We start from the raw sequence: 18,705 nt of genomic DNA on the forward strand, positions 1-18,705 counted from the left end.
ACCAGGATGAGGATACAGTTAGCGTTTGGTAGGGGAAGGGCATTCTGCTCCCAGATCATTCATTGTGATGCCCTTGATGCTGCTGCAGCATCCCCTGCATTCAAACAAGTTTCCAGTGGCAGAAGGCAAGCTGAGGGGTGGGACAGAATAACAATTTGAGAGCAGAGATGAAGGGTGTTATATTTGGAGTCTGCTGTAACCTGGCCCTGTGCAATTTGGGACCTGCCAAGTCTGACATAGTCTACCAGCCTGCCACAGGCTTCTTTTTTCTGATATCTCCATACAGCTGGAAAATGGAGTGTGTGTGTTAAGACCCCAGCAGGTCCCCCATCCAGTTGGTGGCTGGCATTTGGCTTCATAAATAAAAGGTTGGGCAGGCCTGTATAAACTCTGTATGTTGCTCTAGGCGGTGGGGCATCTCTTATGTTCTCAGTCAGTTTGTGATACATTTCAGATTGTAGTCTCTACAATATGGCAACTTGTAGGCCAAAAGTGCTTGAGAACCACAACTCTCACAAGCTTTGCTGGCTAAGGCTGATGGGAGTTAAAGGCCAAAAATCTGGATTGCCACAGGTTACTCGCTCCTGCTCTAGAGAGAAGGCACAAAGAAGGTACAGATGGATAGATTCAGTGGTTGACTGATGACGAAGATGCCGACAGAGACCAGCAGCCCTTCTGGTGGTCAGCAGAATCTTCCAGGCTGCTGAAAGTTGGTTGTATATTCAGGCTCTTCTCTCTGGGATAAGGGGGCAGGCAAAGGAACTGCTAAGGCACTGTGCAAAGAACAAGAAAGGTAGGTGTTTCATTCGGAAACAAAATGGGGTAATACTACTCATTTGGTTAAAGGGGATCCAGGAGCCTTTGTATACTTGACCTTTCAAAAAATTTTGACAAAGACCATCACCGGAGGCCCCTGGGTAGATGTAGTGATCTTGGGAAACATGATGGGTCCACCTGTAGATTGGCAACTAGTTAAAGAATACGGGAGAGCGGGAATAAATAGACACATTTTGCAATGAAGGATGTCAGCAGTGGAGTTCTGCAAGAATCCTTAATGAGATTGGTCTATTCAATTCATTCAGAACTTATTGGGAGTTAGAACCGAAGAGTGACATGGTCAGATTTGCAGGTGATGCTGAATGATTTACTGTGGTGAAAATCAAACTGGGTGTCAAGGTGGAGATCCAAAATGATTTCTCCAAAATGGGTGAACTGGCAACCAAATAGCAAATGCTGTTAAGAATAAATGCAAAATTGGGCAAATTGTGTGAGAGAGGGAGAGAGTTTATGGGGGAGATCCCATATAGTGATGGGATCTTGGTAGTTGTGAATAACCAGGAAAGAGATCTAGGGGCCATGGGGAAGAGTTCCGTGAAAACATTGGCCCAGTGCTGTGCAAAAGGCACATTCCAGGTTAGGATTGTTAGGAAATCAGCCTGTCAGCATCTTCATGCCTGTGTACAAAACGGCGATGTGCTCATGCATGGAATCCTGTGCATAGATCAGTTTGCCATACTTTTAAAAGCTGTGGAAAAGGTTAAGAAATTGATTGGAAGGCTGGGATAGCTTCCTGCAAGGAAAAGCTACATTGCTTGGATTTTTAGTTAGGGAGGGGTGAGTAAGGGGGGCTGTGATAAGTTCTACAGAATAATACATGCTGTGGGGTGATAAACTGATGCCCCCCCCACCAGATGTTTTTGACTAAACCTCTCATTATCTCTGCCTGTTGGCTGGGCTGGGACTTATTTGAGTTGTGAACAGAAACACACGGAGGGCACCAGCAGAACGCTTGTGGTGGATAGTGAATTATTTCACTCCTCTAACATTAGAATTTTAAAACCAGTGCGGTGTAGTGATTAAGAGCGTGTGACTGGGATTCAGGCAATCTGGGTTCTAGTCTCTGCTCACCCACGGAGCAAACTGGCTGACTTTGGGCAGTCACAAATTCTCAGCCCAACCTACCTCACAGGGTTGTTGTTGGGATAAGATTGAGCAGCAGCAGCAGAATTGTGCAACCCGCTTTGAGTTCATTGGGGAAAGTGGGATATAAGTCAGATAAATAAATTTGCATCATGGAATAGTGGAGATTCAGAACAGGTAACTTAAAGTATTTTTAAATGGTACATTGGTCACTTTTGGAATTCACTGCCATAAAATGAATAAAATGGGAGTCAGTACAGTGAGTGCGGTGCGCAATCCTATAAATGAAAGTCCTCCAAAATGTCCTTTCTGTGACATTCCTGCTTAGCTGTTCTGAATTTGCACTGTAACTGAGAGCCGGTGTGGTGTGGTGGCTAAGGGTGTGGGACTGGAACTCAGGCATTCTGGGTTCTAGTCCCTGCTCAGCCATGGAGCCAGCTGGGTGACTTTGGGCCAGTTGCAGCCTCTCAGCCCAACCTACCCCACAGGGTTGCTGTTGGGGGGATAAGATTGAGAGCAGGAAGAGGAGTATTATGTAAGCCACCCTGAGTTCTCTGTAAGAGATATGGTGGGATATAAATCTAATAAATTTTTAAAAATGTGGTAAAGGCTATTATTTTAGGTTGCTTGAAAAGGATTAGAAAAATTAATGAAGGATAAGGTTACCAGTGGCTGCAAGACATGGTACAATGGTAAACTTGGAAGTATAGGCATTCTTCATAACAGCACCTAAAGCCAAGCAACCAAAGAAAGCCAGTGTGATGTAGTGGTTAGAATGCTAGACTGGGATGCAGGAGATCCAAGTTCACACACCCACTTAGCCATGAAGTTCACAGGATGCCTCTGGGCCAGTCACATATCCTGATTTACCTCACAAAGTGGTTGTTTTTGTTTTTCTTCTGAAGATAAAGTGGAGAAAACCTTGTAAGCTGCCTTGTGTTCTTTGCAAGAGGAAAGAAGGTGGGGTATAAATTTATTTATTAGTTTTATATCCCACCTTTTTTCTAACAAAATCTTTTTTCCTACTCTTGCTTCCGACCACAACAGCCTCTGCCTTATTGGTCCACTGCAGTCCTGAGATGGATTCCCCACTGCCCCCTCCCAAGGGCCCTTGCATTTCCCAGCAACTCCGGCCTGCACTAAGATTTCTATTAAATGAAAACAGTTTTGCAGTGATTCCCCCCTCTTCTTCCATGTATTTTCAAAAGCAAACTGGAGAGACTGACACATCATTTGGAGAAAAGGGATATAGGAAACAGTGATGCATCTGTTGCTAGGGGGCTGAGGGCAGTAGAGATTGAACACTAGAAGCAGCTACTTCCACAGTGCCAGGGAGCCCCTCTGCTGTTTCCATACCAACAATGGTAAAATGGCGATCCCTGGTCCAGGTGACTGGAGAAGCTACAATAAAGTGTGAAAATTTGAGAACAGACTGTGGATTCTTTCTGTGGTTTCAGAAAACTGATCCTACTATGGAGGCACTCTGGAACTGGATCCAGATGTCACGACTGGCCCACAATGGTAAGATCTCACCATGGGTTCCCATGTTGTGTGAACCTGTCCATAGACTGGGTTCTCACAACATGACAAGCACCTTTGCTTGTCATGCACAGTTGCACAGTTACCATGGGTCATAGATATTTGACCATGATCTACCTGACAAACAATCAAGTGGTTTCTGTGCTACCATGGTTTCCATACTCCCTGCTCAGTCTTCCTGCTGTTAGCATGTATCCCAGCAACCACCACACATGACATTCAATCCCAAGCTACGTTTTGTTTGCTTCTTCCTCATTTCTCTGCATATCTGTTATTAGGTAGAGAAGGATAGTAGAGCCTGGATTGCTGGAGTGGCTCTTAGAGTGGTCACTCTTTCCAGGAGAAACTGTGATAATTGCCTATCAGGACCATGGAAACCATGATCCTGGCTTTGGAAAAATAACAAGCTATGGTGATATGGACAAACCACAGAAGGAACTTTCTTATTGTGATTTCTAAAGATCAAACTTACTATGCTGAAATATTATGACAGGGTTCATTCAACATGACAGACCAACAGTTGCAAAAACCTAACATGGCTCGTCATGTTGTCTGAACACAGTCATTGAGTGGTGAAAGGACAATGTAGTAAATAGCATGTTGAGTTTTAACTGATGAGATCGGAGATTGTCATCTTCATTCCCTTTCTTATGCAATGTGTCCAGCACTGCGTACAACCACTGGTACAAGGTATTCCAAGAATGTATTTTCCCAGCACCAGTAGCAATGGTTGTCATTTCAGAAAGCCGCATGGATTTTGTAAAACAAAAGGATTTTAATTGCCCATTCAAGACCAAGCCACCCCACATTACTTTGCACTGCAACAGGGGCAGGGCATAATACTATATTCCTACCTTTGATTGTGTGGATCACAACCAATTGTGGCAAGTTCTTAAAGAGATGGGAGTACCAGACCATCTTATATGTCTCTTGAGAAACCTATATGCGGGTCAAGAAGCAACAGTGAGAACTGGACACGGAGCCACTGATTGGTTCAAAATTGAGAAAGGAGTTCGGCAAGGCTGTATACTGTCGCCCTGCCTATTTAACTTATATGCAGAGCACATCATGAGAAAGGCGGGGCTAGATGAATCACCAGTTGGAATTAAGATTGCTGGGACAAATATCAACAACCTCAGATATGCAGAGGATACCACTCTCATGCCAGAAAGTGAACTAAAGAGCCTCTTGATGCGGGTGAAGGAGGAGAGTGCAAAAGTTGGCTTGAAACTCAACTTTAAGAAAACTAAGATCATGGCATCTGGTCCTCTCACTTCCTGGCAAATAGAGGGGGAAGAAATGGAGGTAGGGACAGATTTTATTTTCCTGGTCTCCAAGATCACCGCAGACGGGGACTGCAGCCAAGAAATTAAAAGACGCTCGCTCCTGGGGAGGAAAGCTATGGCAAATCTAGACAGCATACTAAAAAGCAGAGACATCACCCTGCCAACAAAAGTGCGTATAGTCAAGGCTATGGTTTTCCCAGTTGCAATGTATGGCTGTGAAAGCTGGACCATAAGGAAGGCTGAGCGCAAAAGGATTGAGGTCTTTGAATCGTGGTGCTGGAGGAGACTCCTGCGAGTCCCTTGGACCGCAAGGCGCTCAAACTGGTCAGTCCTAGAGGAGAGCAACCCTGACTGCTCTTTAGAAGGCCATATCCTGAAGATGAAACTCAAATACTTTGGCCACCTAATGAGAAGGAAGGACTCCCTGGAGAAGAGTGTAATGCTGGGAACAATAGATGGCAAAAAAGAAGGGGCCAGCAGAGGATGAGGTGTCATTCCTAGATGGAGTCACTGAAGCAGTTGGTGTGAGCTTGGGTGGACTCCGGGGGATAGTGGAGGACAGGAAGGCCTGGAGGAGTGTTGTCCATGGGGTCGCGATGGGTCAAACACGAGTTTGCGACCAACAACAACAACTACCAGATACTCTGAGGATTACAGCTTAGTTGTGTGGGATGAGTGACGGATGATTTCATTGTCCCTGCTAATGAAAAAGTCATGGTGTTTCAGTCCTGTGAGGAGCACAGGCTATAAATCATGATACACACCACTTCCAGGTTCAAAGTCAGTATGACTCTAAATTACCAGATATTCTTGGGGGTGTGGGTGCTGGTGGTACAGGAACGTTGCTGCTCCTTTCTCCTGCTTGTGGACTTCTGGTTGAGCATGGTGTGAAATGGTATTGGGCTAGATAGGACTTCAGTCTGATCCAGAAGGGTTCTTACAATATTTGTCTTTCCCCATGGCAGAATTGTGAGGCTTTATCCCATTGTAGTATATCCCTGGATATTACGTTCATGGACATGGGATTTTTCCTCCTCACATGGCACACTTGGTACCCTCGCCCCAGTGCTTGTATGCTAACTCCCATATCAAGCCAAATAATTTGTGTAAAAAGAGGAATTTTGTAAAGCAGGAGAAGCTCAAGGATCACAAAATATTTGTGTGGGATTATTGTAAGCAAGTTGTCCATGAGCAAAGATGCACATTCACAGGGAAAAGAATATTTTAAAGAAAACGAAAAGGGTTTGGATACTGGGAAGAAGAACAGAACTGTGGAAGGGGAAATACTACTGTGTGAGTCACTGGTCCCTCCCAGTCATGGGAAAAACTGTATAATCATTACAATGTAGATGGTGTTACGGGAGATGGTAGGCAGAAAAAGGGAAAGAATGGGGCACGAAGTGTGGACAGTGCCTTTTTCCTCACACAAATGGCAGCAGTAGATAGCTTGGGAAGAAAGAAGCTGATGGCAGCGTAGCTTTGGAGTGTAATCCTGCATTGTCCACATGCACAGGGAAACTTGTGGAACCTGCTTGGTGGGGGTGAGTAGAAACTTCTGTTTCTGCACTGAACTGCTGTTGGTCTGCTCAGCATGTTCTGAATTGGTTGTTGCACTGCTAGGCATACCATCTAATTCAGTACAAATATAGAAATAATAACTTTTTTTACTTAAATGTTGCCATTTTGAAGGAGATTGGACAGGTGACCTGCGTGCCTGACTAGTCTGCTGCCTAGGTTCTAAGTTTGGATGGGCAACTTCAAGTTGTACCTGTGTTGTATTAAAAATGTGATAAAGGTTCATCTGTTTCACCTGCCAGTATCCATCCTTCGCGTCTAAAATAGTGAACATTTTCATGCTTGCTGAACAACTCAGAACCTCTGTGGTTGTGTGGATGGGATGGCACTGCCTCTGAATCATCATCCTTGGATCCTCCCCCCCCCCCCGGCATATTTGCAGCTTCCTATCCCCCCCCCCCCCCACATCCCCTGTTAAAAACAAGACTGCTTACCCCATCTAGGAGATGTCTCCCTCTGGGTAACACTCAGTCCTGCACTTTTTGTCTGATGTGAAGTATCCTTTAAGGCACAAGGTTATGCATGTTTAGACAGAAAAATGACCTACAACTCTCAGCATTTGCCAGCCAGCATGGACCTTTCCACTGTGTGACCACCATGCATAGCACTGGAGCCTTAATTTGTCAAGTATTGCAAAGGGTACCTTCTGACACCCACATATTATAAAAACCACTGCTGGATCACTTTGAATGTGGCAAAAAAAGAACAGTGGCATCAAGACAATCAAAAGCCTTTGAATAAATGGCAAGTGGCTATGCTTTCTTATGGTTCTTTAGTTTTAAACTACATTTGGACAGGACAGCCCATCAAATAGAGCATGCTTTCAATTAGAAGTGTCCTCTGTAAATTAGGACATCTTGCCACCCTATGGCTGACTGTGGAGGGAGGGAAAGAGAAACTCCTAATGTGTGAAGTGCGGGGGGGGGGGTGTAAATGGGTTATCAGGGAAGATGTCATCATGGCTGACTGGAAGTTTGAACAGGAACACCCCATGGCTCCCACAAAAATGAGCAATTTTGTTGCAAGTACCACTTACTACACTCTGAGTTTCTAACTCAGTGTCCTGGCTCTTTACTCTCACAAGGGAGTCCAAGTTCAGTGGTTCTCTCAAAGCTGCATAACTGAAGAGCAGGCCCTTTCTCCTCCTCCTGGGCTCATTTGTTGTGTGGATAGAATAACTATTATTGTAATGCAAAGCAAACTGAACTGTTTTGATGAATGGCCTCTTCGAAGGAGTAGGGCTGAGGCTGATTGGATTTCTTTGCCCCTTGAACGGTACATCTTTTGCTACCTCAAAATGTGTGCCCACTCAGATTGAACCTCGTTTTGTTAAATGTATTGCCTGCTATCAATTTCATTTTAATTTCTTTTGAGCCATGCTGGAAAATCAAGGCATCCATGATAGGGATATGCATGTTGCCTTGGATGGGCCTAGCTGATAACAGTCTCAGTGTAATGTAGCATTTCTTTAACTGTGTTTTTAAAATACATCTTTGGAAATAGCTACAAAGTAACCAAAGATACACACCTATGAAACCCAAATTAGACATGCAGCTATGTCATTCCACAAATTCAAATAGGGTTAGTGGAGGTCCACCAGATATTTTTGCTTGTGCAAACATTAGTTGGATTCTCCTCTTGCACATAGTTCAGAATCTAGTTTTTGCTAGCATAATGCCATTTGCACTAACAAAAAGACAAAATTGGATCCTGCCATATATGTATAGTGAAGGACTCTTAAAAAATGTTATGAATGCCTAATCAGGCATTACATGGCTCTCTGAGAAATTTCTGGTCATGTATGTTCCTGCTTATCTTAGGAAAGACTCAAGGTGCTCAAAGACTTATAAAGGATCATTTAATCACTTCCCATGCATGAGAGTCCTGAAAAAGAGTCCTGTACTTTACAGTTAGATGATGTCCAACGTGTTAACTTCTGACATTCAGTTAAAGTACATGCTAACAGATTTTTCTGTGTTCCTGATTTATCTAAATGTTAGAAGAGACTCCTTAAGTGCAAGAACAAGCAGCTTCTTCATGTTTCTGAAGGTAGTTCTTAAGCAGAGGCTGCCCAACCATCTGTGAGAAATGCTGCAGTTGCAAGATAGTTCCTTGGACAGGTTTTTGGACTGGAGGACTTCCAAGTTCCCTTCCAGTTCTAAATTGTGTGATTTTTTGGTAATCCTTGAGCAGTTTTTCCCCACTACTGTATTTATTGCACTGATAGTCTGCTGTTCCCCCAAGGGGCTCAGGTCAGCACATACAGTCCTCCTCCATTTTATCCCTGTGGTCCCTCTGTGAGGTAGGTTAGGTAGAGTGGTAGGGACCCGCCTGAACGTGACCTTCATGCTTGAGTTGGGATTTGAAATGGAATCTTTCCAGTCCTTTTCCGACATTCTAGTCTCTATACCATGCCAGCATCTTCAGCCTTACAAGGGCAACATCAGCTGCAGTGTTTGCTTTTGGGAGTGGCTGTTATCTCCTATAGAGTGTCACTCTTTTGATTATTAATGCAATAGTAGTAAAACTAGACAGGCAAATGTGGGACTAAAGGCAAAGCCTGAGTGCAGATGAAATCTTTTAAAAACTTTTTTTCCTTGTTGCAGCCGGTCACTTTGAGATACCAGCAAGTCACTTTTTATACATAAGACCAGCTTTGTTGTTTAGCTAGTTAATGAATAAAAATGTGCTGTACACATTTTTTTCACTTGCCTCCCATACCTTCATCCTCTTTTTCGCTTGCCTCCCATACCTTCTAAGCAAGTCTCTTTGGAGCATATTGCTTTAGTCCTAATCTAGAACATGGTTGAACAAACACCAGGTCTTTGCTTTGGAAAAATGTATGTAGTAACACATGTAGTAAGATTTTTTTTAAAACTAGTTTCTCTTACGATGAGATTCTATGCAAGTTTAGACAAAAAGAAGGAAAAAAAGGCCTATAACTGCAGCCTAGTGATCTGGGGCATGATGGGAGTTGTAGGCCTTTTTTCAGCCTAAACTGTCATGTAAATGTATTTTAGCTGTTCAGTTTTAAGATATTACATTCTAGTGTATGATGACTTTGAACCTTTTTCTCTTTTCCATTTTAAAAGTAAATATGAAAATCATTTGCTTCGTAGAAAGGAAAAACATATTTTTCTAGAGTGACATAGTGACTGGAATTCTGTGTTGACCCAACACTCACTGCTTGTGGGTTATTCATGACTAGGTGACTGAAGGAATATCTCTAGCAGCTGTCTAAGGGATCTTCTTATTCCCCACAGGAGAGAAAAGGATCTAAATATCTGTGCTGATTTTGCTACAACTTCTACCCCCACTTGCTACGCAATAATATACCATATAGTATGTTTGTGATACTAGACAACAAATTACCTTGTTGGTCTCCATTTGTTGGGAAATGTTTTTTCCCAACCCCCTGTTTTTGTTTTTGGTAAACGTTATGTAGAAGCTACCAACACAAACCAATCATAGGAGGGTTAAAAGTGATGAGTGGGTGGGCAGACAAGCCCTGTCCCCAAAGTCCTTTCTTATACGATGCTTATATTTATTTGGACAGATAAGCATTAAAGGATCCTCCAGAAGGTGGAGATGGTCTATCCAGACTAGGCATATGTAACAATTTGGTGTTCTCCCGATGTTTTGGGTTCCAACTTTCACTGGTTTCATAATGAAGGGTCAGGGGTTATAGAAATTGTAGTTCAAAACATCTGCCTGCATCTGAAGAAGATGATTGTGTGGGTTGTTTGCCATCTCATTGGGTCTTTGACAAAGAGGATGGATGGAATGAACTAGAGCGCTTTTACTTTACAAGTGAAATATTTATTCTGAATACTTTTATATGGCTTTCAGAGAAAAACATATTGACAGAGACTGCTTTTGTTATGTGTCATCAAGACATTTCCGACTTATGGTGACCCTATGAAAGACTGCTCCAAAACACTCCAAAATGTCCTACTCTTGACAGACATGCTCTTGTAAACACAAGACTGCGGTTTCCTTTATGGAATGGATCCATCTTAGAGATGGTTTTCCTCTTCTTTTGTTTTTAATTTTCCCTAGTGTTATTGCATTCTCCTGATGTGTCCAAAGTATGAAAACTTCAGTTTCACCATTTTTTGCTTCAGGGAATGTACCGGCTTGATTTGATCTAGGATCTACTTGTTTGACTTTCTGTCAGTCTAGGGCATTTGTAAAGCTCTCTTCCAGTACCATGTTTAAAATGCATCTGTTTTCCTCCTGTCAGCTTTCTGCACTGTCCAGCTGTCACACACATACGTAGTGATTGGGGATACAATAGTGTGGATTATCTTGTTCTTGATACCTCATGAAATAATGTTGCAGTTGATCACCTTGTCTAGTTCTCTCATTACTGGCCTTCCAGGAGTCAATCTTCTCCTAATTTCTTGACTTCAATCTCCCTCTGAATTGATGATTTAATCAAGATATGCAAAATCTTTCACAATTTTAATTTCTTCATTGGCGACATTAAAATCGTGCAGTTCTTGTGTAGCCAGGATTTTTGTTTGCTTAATCTGCAGCTATAGTCCTGCTTTTGTATATTCGCCTTTCACTTTCATGAATAGTTGTTTCAGTACATTGGTTCTTCCTGCCAGTAATACGGTACCGTTTGCATATTTTAAATTAGTGAAACATCTGCCAATTTTCCCTTCTGTTTCCTCTGATCTTAATTCAGCTTTTCTTATGGGTTGAACAGGTAGGGAGATAAAATACACCTTTGTCTGACATATTTGCCTATAGGAAACCATTTTGTCTCTCCATACTATGTCCTACACTAGCATCTTGTCCATGAAACAGGTTATGCATCAGGGCCATCAAGGGCTGAGGCATCCCTATTTCTTTCAGAACCATCCGTAGCTTCTCATGATCCACACAGTCAAGGCTTTGTGGTAGTCTATAAAGCATAGAGTGATCTTCTGAAATTCACGCAATGATTTTAAGTGCCTCTATCTTTTTGGAAAGCAGTTGGAACACCAAGCATTTCTTCCATATGGAGTGTTTTGTTGTTGCAAAACCTTGTGCATAGATCTGCTTGCCTGAAATGGTCCTATTGTTGCTTCACTTGTTAGTATCTCCTTTGTTGGAGATTGGAATATATATTGATCATTTCCAATCTGTGGGCCATTGTTATGTTTTCCATATTTATTGTCATGTTCTTGTTAGAATTTGGACCTATTCAATCTCTGCAGCTTGGACTAGTTCTGGTGGTACCCTTTACTCCAGGTGCTTTGTTCCTTCCAAGTGCTTTCAGAGCAGCTTCCATGTTGCTTTCTAATATTGCAGACACTTCATAGGATTCTTGTTTGAAAGAGTCTGTCTTGTTTTTTTCCTCTTCTGTATAGTTCGTTTCATTCTTTTTTTATTTTTTCCTAGTTAGATAGTATGTTCCCCTGTTGGTTTTCCTAATCTTGAGCATTCCTAATCTTGGTTTGAATTTCCCTTTGATTCCTTGATCTTTTGTCTCTTGTTTTTCTTTTGTTGTTCTCTTCAATTTCTTTGCACTGGCCATTGTAATAGTTCCTCTTTACATGATAGGTGCTGAAAAGTTGCATTCAGGATTCTGACACCATTTTTGTCACCTTTTGCCTTTACATCTCACTTGTCCTTATCATTTGTGATAGTTTCTTCTGCCGTCCATCTGGGCTTTTTTTTTTTTTCTTTTTCTACATGAATTGTCTTTTTTCATTCTTCCTGAATAATGTTTCTGTTTCAATCTACAATACTTCTCGTTCATGGTTAAATGACTTTGGTAATATAAGTGCATTCTTTATGCACCTTTACATTCCTCAGGAATATTATTTAAGTTGAATTCTGCACATTGCTTCTATTAGTGATATTTTTAAGCTTTACCCCGATTTTTGATATTGATAGTTCTGCTTGTGGTCTTGTTTTTGTAGTGATAATACAGCTTCTCTATCTTTCACTCCTGTTACATAGTCTATTTGATTTCTATATTGGTCACCTGTGGTTGTCCATGTGTACAGTTGTCTGATCAGTAGCCTGAAGACTGTTTATGCAGTAAACATATTGTTGGCTTCACAGAATTCTGTGAGTTATTCTCTTGCTTCATTTCTGTTCCCTGGTCCAACTTCTCCCACAACATTTGATCCTGCTTTGTTTCATACTTTTGTGTTCCAGTCACCTATGATTATCAGCATGTCTTGTTTTGGTGTGTTATCAGTTTCCTGTTGGATGCTTGTGCATCCAATTTCAATTTCTTCTTCTGCAGCATCTGTTTCTGGAGCATGGACTTGAATTATGGCCATGTTGATAGATTTTCCACAAATTCTGACTGATATGATTTGGTTGGATTTTGCCTTATTGCTTCGTACTGCTTGTGCTACATTTTGCCTTGGTATTAGAACCACTACATTTCTTCTGTGTTTTTGACTTCTGGAATAAAACACGTTGTGTTTGTTAAACTGAAAATGTCCTCTTCCAGCCCACTTTAGCTTGCTCACACCAACTGTTGTGATGTCACCCATTCCATTTCCTGCATTATTGTTTCCAATTTGCCTTGCCTTTATGCTTCTCATGTTCCATGATCCAACTGTATATGTTGTGCAGCATCAAACTTTCCCTTTTGTCTCTTAGCCACTAGATTTCCTTTTGAGTTTAATCCAGTCACATTTTTAGCAACAGTGTGATTTGTATTCATCCTTTGCTCTTCTCCAGTATGTTTATATGTAAGTATGCATTTTATTTCTACACTGTTCATTAGCTGAAGTTCTCTGGTTGGTTTACAACACATAACTGCAATATAAAATGCAAACAGCAATAACAACATCATAAAAATTACACTACAAAATTTAAAACCAAATTTAAAACAAATATAAAAAGCCACAGCATCATTATTGAAATGAAATCCTAAAATCTATTTAAGCAGGTAACAAACCCCTAATATAATAGTAACTAAGTGAATATCCTGTGGTAGAGGACAGTCTTAATCTGGTGCCAAAAAGATATTAAATTTGGCACCAGGTGGGCCTCAGTGGGGAGCCTGTCCCAGAAATGGGGGTCCACATCTAAAAAGGCCCTTCACCTTGTTGCCACCAACTAAGCCTCACTGAGATGTGGCAGATGGAGGCAGGTCCCTGATCATGATTGCGCTGTCCAGGTACATTGTGGTTGGGAGGGTGTTTCTTCAGTGTTTGTGTTCCCAGGTTGTGTAGGACTTTATAGGTTAAAACCAGCACTTGAATTGGACTCAGAAGCATATAGACAGCCAGTGTAAATGTGCCAGAATTGGCACTATGTGTTCAGAACATCTGATCCCTGTTATTAATCTAGGTGCTACATTTTGCACAAGCAGCAGCCTCTGGTCTTCCAGGGCAGACCTATGCAGAGTGCATTGAAGCAATCTACGTTAGAGTCCACCAGAGCATAGATTACTGAAACTGGGCTACCTGTCTAGATAAGGGTGTAGCTGGGCTACCAGCTGAAGCTGGTAGAATGTACTTTGTGCCCCTGAAGTCACCTGGGCCTCAAGTGACAAAGGTGGCTCAAGGAGCACTCCCAAGTTACAGACCTGCTTGTTCAAGGGGAGTGCAAAACTCATCCAGAACATGTTGAATTTCTTTCATCTGACCAGAAGAACTGGCCAGTCTCAGCCTTGTTTGAATTGAGCTTCAGTTTCTTAGTTCTCATCTAGTTTGTTGTCACAGCCAATGTGATTTAGCACATCAGCATCCGCACTTGCTGGAGATAAACAGGAGAAACAGTGCTGCATGTTGTAAGCCGCCCCGAGGCTTCGGCGAATGGGGCGGCATAAACATGTATGTATGTATGTATGTATGTATGTATAAATAAATAAATAAATAAATAAATGTCATCAGCATACTGATGACCATGCTCTCCAGAACTCTGGATGGCCCCTCTCAGTGCTTTCATGTAGATGACAAAAAGTGTGCAGACAGGACCGACTCCATCTGAACCCCATACTGGAGAGTCCAAGTAGCAGCTTGAGTGTCTTCCTACCTGGAAGTCTCATCTTTTGGTACATCTCTTCTTTCATTTTGGATTGTTTTATCCAAGGTAAGAATTTTCAGAAGAAGCTTACCATTTTCTTCTTTTGTGCAGTACTAATCAGAGTTAGGTTGTGTGTAACCGATACTGTCTGTGAAAGATTCTCTGCCAGTGTCATCTTCAACTCCGGCTGCTGCCTCGTAGCTGGCTTTAGGAGTTTTTCCACCCCCATCACCATTGGCAATATCCATGCTCTTCTGCTGATATGTCTGCTACTCCTGAGGAGGGTGGATACATCTTAGTCTGGTGTCTCAGCTTTGACCTTTCTGACCCTGCTAGGAGACCAGACTAGTGAGACTTCTTGATAGCATTGCTCCTGGATTCTCTGACACTCTCAAACCAACTTACCACATTAAGGTGTACACCCAGAGTGAGGACAGAGAGAGCCCACTATACAGCCATTTCACAGTGGACCAGTCCATGTCAAATGGTTCACAAGAGGAAGATGTTATATGACTCTTGATCCTGTGAGTTCAGTTTTCTCCACTCTGTTCTTCTGGTTGCCATTGATTCACTGATGGTCTAACGGAGAAGCAGAGTGTACCTGTTGTATGTGTTTGGAAGCCCTGTATGGTTAGGGTGTTGATTGTATGAAGAGTCCATGTAAGCACAGCTGGTTCTCCTTTCACATCTTACTTGAACACATGAAGGCTGGAGTGGCAGAGAAGGCCTGTGCATGGGACCAAAGGAGTGGGGATGGGAGGACAAGTGAAGTTCAAGATTAGTAGGATCTTCTGAACGTCACCTTTCAGCTCATCTCATGCTTGATTTCCACATTTTGGATCGCTGCTCATTCTACACAAATGAGAAAGCTGCATGAATTGAGCTGTGATAAAATGTGGAATGTGTGCAAATATCTCCAGATATCCACAGCATTTCTCTTTAGGCTAAAGTGAAACTGATTCATTCTGTGGAAGAAATGTTCACAAATTTGTAAAGTTATACAAATTGAACATGGCACATGTTCAGCAATTGTTGAATAATTTTGGAGGACATGTGCTTGCACTTTGTTTTGCTGGGGCTTTGAACAGAGCATGCTCTTAAGTTTTGCAAGCAAAACTGAAATTCTCTTACACTCCTAATCTCCCAGTGACATAGCCATGCTACAGACCTAACAGATGAATAGGATTTACATGAGATCTCTATCTAAGATAAACAATATGAAGCTTAGTAAAGAAGGGTGTTCTAATTGGGAAATCTTATCTACACATTTAGAGAACTGTACAAATATGGCAATTTGTATTTTGTAATGAAGCAGTAGACTGCCAGGGGAGTATAACTTCTTTATAACTTCTAGCACTTTTGAATGTTTCTGAGTTCCAAGAACTCTTCTGCAGCCTGGTACACAACTGATGGGGAATTTTGGAAGTTGCAGTCCAACACATATTGGGGGCACAAGGTTGGGGAAACCTGTTTTAGATCTGTTTCAGTTGACTTTGGGCCTGGGTTTGGCAATGAAACTGCCTGGATCACCCTGGAAGGTAACCTATGCTGAAAGAAAGATTGAGGGAATGTGACCCCATTGATTCACCTGAACCTCTCAATAGCTTTCAGTACTATTGTCCATAGTATTCTTTTGGTTTGGATGTCATTTGGTGATTAGAGGTGTTATCTTAAGTTGGTTCTTATTCCTTTATTCATTCACAGTATTTTTGTGCCAGTCTTCAGCCTCAAATTGTTCCAAGATTTTCTTACAGAGATTAATAATGAGACTTGGTCTGCCAATTTCAGAAGGTGGTGCTAGAGACTACTATTCTACTCTGTAACTTTTATGGTAAAAGGATAATGTGCATATTTGACAAAATTGCACACACAAGTATGTGGTAGTGGGGGAAATGCACACAAAAATACATACGAATTTTCATGCAAGCTTTCTATCCAGGACAAACAAAATCTAAGATTAAAACAGTGAGAGAAACCAAAATTGATGGGTTCATCCAACCTCAGCTTGGGAGCTAAAGAGTGTTCAAAATATAGCATGAAGGCTTTTAACTGGAACTGGATGCTATGTGCACATCATGCATTTTCCTTGCCAGTTTCACCTACTCCCAGTTCATGTCTAGGCTCAGTTCAGATTGCTGGGTTTATTCTTCTAAACCCACCACCATTTAGGGCCAGACAGGTGTCCTTCATACATGGGCATAGCTAATCACAAGTAACCTCCTCAGAGGCATTCATCAGAGACTAAGGTGGCAGCAGCAAATGATTCCAACTTCACTTTGAAGCACTTTCAGCACCCTTTCAGAAAACACTGCACAATTTTAGAATACGAATTGGGAGGGACATGGTGTATCCGTGTGTACCAAGGAAGGTGCTTTAGGGCCCATTGCCGCTCTGTTGCTTACAAGACTGGTCACTCCTCTGTGGCAGAGAGGTATTTCATTTTATTGAATCAGTGCTGTTGATGTCCATCAGCCTCTTCTCAGCCTTACACCCTTCCATTGTATTGGACTGCAACTGCCATAATTCCCAGCCAGTATCACCATTTGTCTGCGTAAGCTAGGCAGAAAGGCAGGTCCCTGCCCAGAGGAGCATGCAATCTAAATATTCCCAGCGAAGGGGAAAGGGAATGAACGAGAGGCAAGGGGGAACAAGCTGAGTGACTGCTCCATTTCTAAAATGGCAAGGTGAGGACAGCAGGGTTGGGGATGCATGAGCCTCCAGATCTTACTGGACTGAGCTTCCTACCTCCTTGACAATTGACTTTGCTGCCTAGGGATGATGGGAGTTGCAGTCCAACAGCATCTGTGGGGAGGGCATAGGCCTTGCATCCCTGGATCAGAGAGTTAAAGGGTTAAGAATGGGAATGAAGAATAGAAGTTGGCATCATGTTGCTATTTTGGGAGTTCCAGGCATAAGGGCAGGTGAGTTGGTGGAATTGTTCATGGGCACAGGTGTCCGTATGCCCACATGTGATATTATTGCCTGAAATAAAATCATTTGAAAGAGATGAAAATGGTGGCAGGCAGCAGATGACCTGGAGATCCAGAAATGTTTGTACCGCACTGTCCTATGCATGTCGGTTCAGTAGTAAGTCCTACTAACTTCAGAGGGGGTCACTCCCAAGTGAGTGAGTATAGGATTGTAGCCTTTTAAAGGAGTATTTGGTTTCTTGATTTTTATTATTTATTTTTAAAGTATTGAAGTGTATTTTATTTTTATTATTGCATTGCATTTATACTCCACCTTTCTTCCTCTTGTAAGAAACTCCAGGTGGCTTAGAAGGTTCTTCTCCTCTCCATTTTATCCCACAACAGTCCTGTGAGGTAGGTTAGGCTGAGCAGTGACTGACCCAGCGGACTTCATGAGCAAGTAGGAACTAGATCTCCTGAGTGCAACACTCTTAACCACCACACCACACTGGTTCTCTAGTACTTATTTGGTACTTATTGATGAAAACAAAATTTGTAGTGATAAATGTTGAACAATGTTAACATACTAGAGGAAGCACCCTGGCTTAAAAGTCTTGGTCCTTTATATTATGGTAAAATAATAAATAAATCTGAGACCAATTTAGAGATTTAAAACTAAACATGCCCTCTAGTCAGACCAGTTGGTTCATTTTGTATCAATTTTGGGAATAGCTAGCAGTTCAATGACATTTGTGGGGTGGGACTGCAAAATTCTGTTGTTATGTGCCATCAAGTTATCTCTGACTTTTGCAAACCTGTGAATGAATGCCCTTCAGAATGCCCTGTCCTTGACAGCTCTGCTCAGCTCTTGTAAATTCAAGGTTGTGACTTCCTTTATGGAATCAATTCATCTCATATTTGGTCATCTTTTTTCCCTTCTGCTTTCAACTTTCCCTGGCAATGATGCTCTTCTCCAGTGAGCCGTGTCTTTTCATCATGTGCCCAATGTATAATAGCTTCATTTTTGTCATTTTGCTTCTAGGGAGAGTTCTGGCTTGTCTTGATATAGGATCCATTTGTTTGTCTGTCAGTCCAGGGTATTCACAAAGATCTCACAAAATTTACGCTTCTAAAAATCTTACTTTTTTATGAAGGTTTTTGGAACTCTGTTTTGGCAAAAGCTGATAAAATTTTCTTTAATTCTTTAATGGAGGAAATATATAAACATGGATAGTGTTTTGAAACAGTCTTTAATAAACACCGGTCAAGAAGAAGGATTAAGTCTGATGCAAGTTGCTCATGTATGTTGTAGGGCACTTTGATAAGTTGTTTTAAAGGCACTTTTACTCTAAACTATTGTTTGCGCTGATTATTGGAGGTTGACTAAGGATATGTGAGAAATCCACTCTGTTGGATTTTTCTGCAAACTTCTCTTGTGATGCAATCTAGGGAATGGGAAAAATGGGGCGGGCATTTCGAAAGTCCTGAAG

General features: G+C 41.9%; 1 protein-coding gene across 16 annotated transcripts in view; it reads left to right on the top strand.

Moving 5' to 3' along the window:
• NRXN3 (neurexin 3) overlaps window positions 1–18,705 on the top strand; it is a 1,430,678-nt gene that overhangs the window by 8,071 nt on the left and 1,403,902 nt on the right. The window contains exon 1 of one of the 16 annotated variants that reach the window (XM_044437226.1): window positions 2,522–3,441. The exons of the other annotated variants lie outside the window; for them this stretch is intronic. The gene's annotated coding sequence lies outside the window, so the exon portion shown is untranslated. Of the gene's footprint in view, window positions 1–2,521; window positions 3,442–18,705 lie in introns of those variants that run through there. 16 annotated transcript variants of the gene reach the window in all.

The sequence above is a fragment of the Varanus komodoensis genome, unplaced genomic scaffold (genome assembly GCF_004798865.1).
Source record: "Varanus komodoensis strain SLA01 unplaced genomic scaffold, ASM479886v1 scaffold3, whole genome shotgun sequence".
Taxonomy (NCBI): Eukaryota; Metazoa; Chordata; class Lepidosauria; order Squamata; family Varanidae; genus Varanus; species Varanus komodoensis.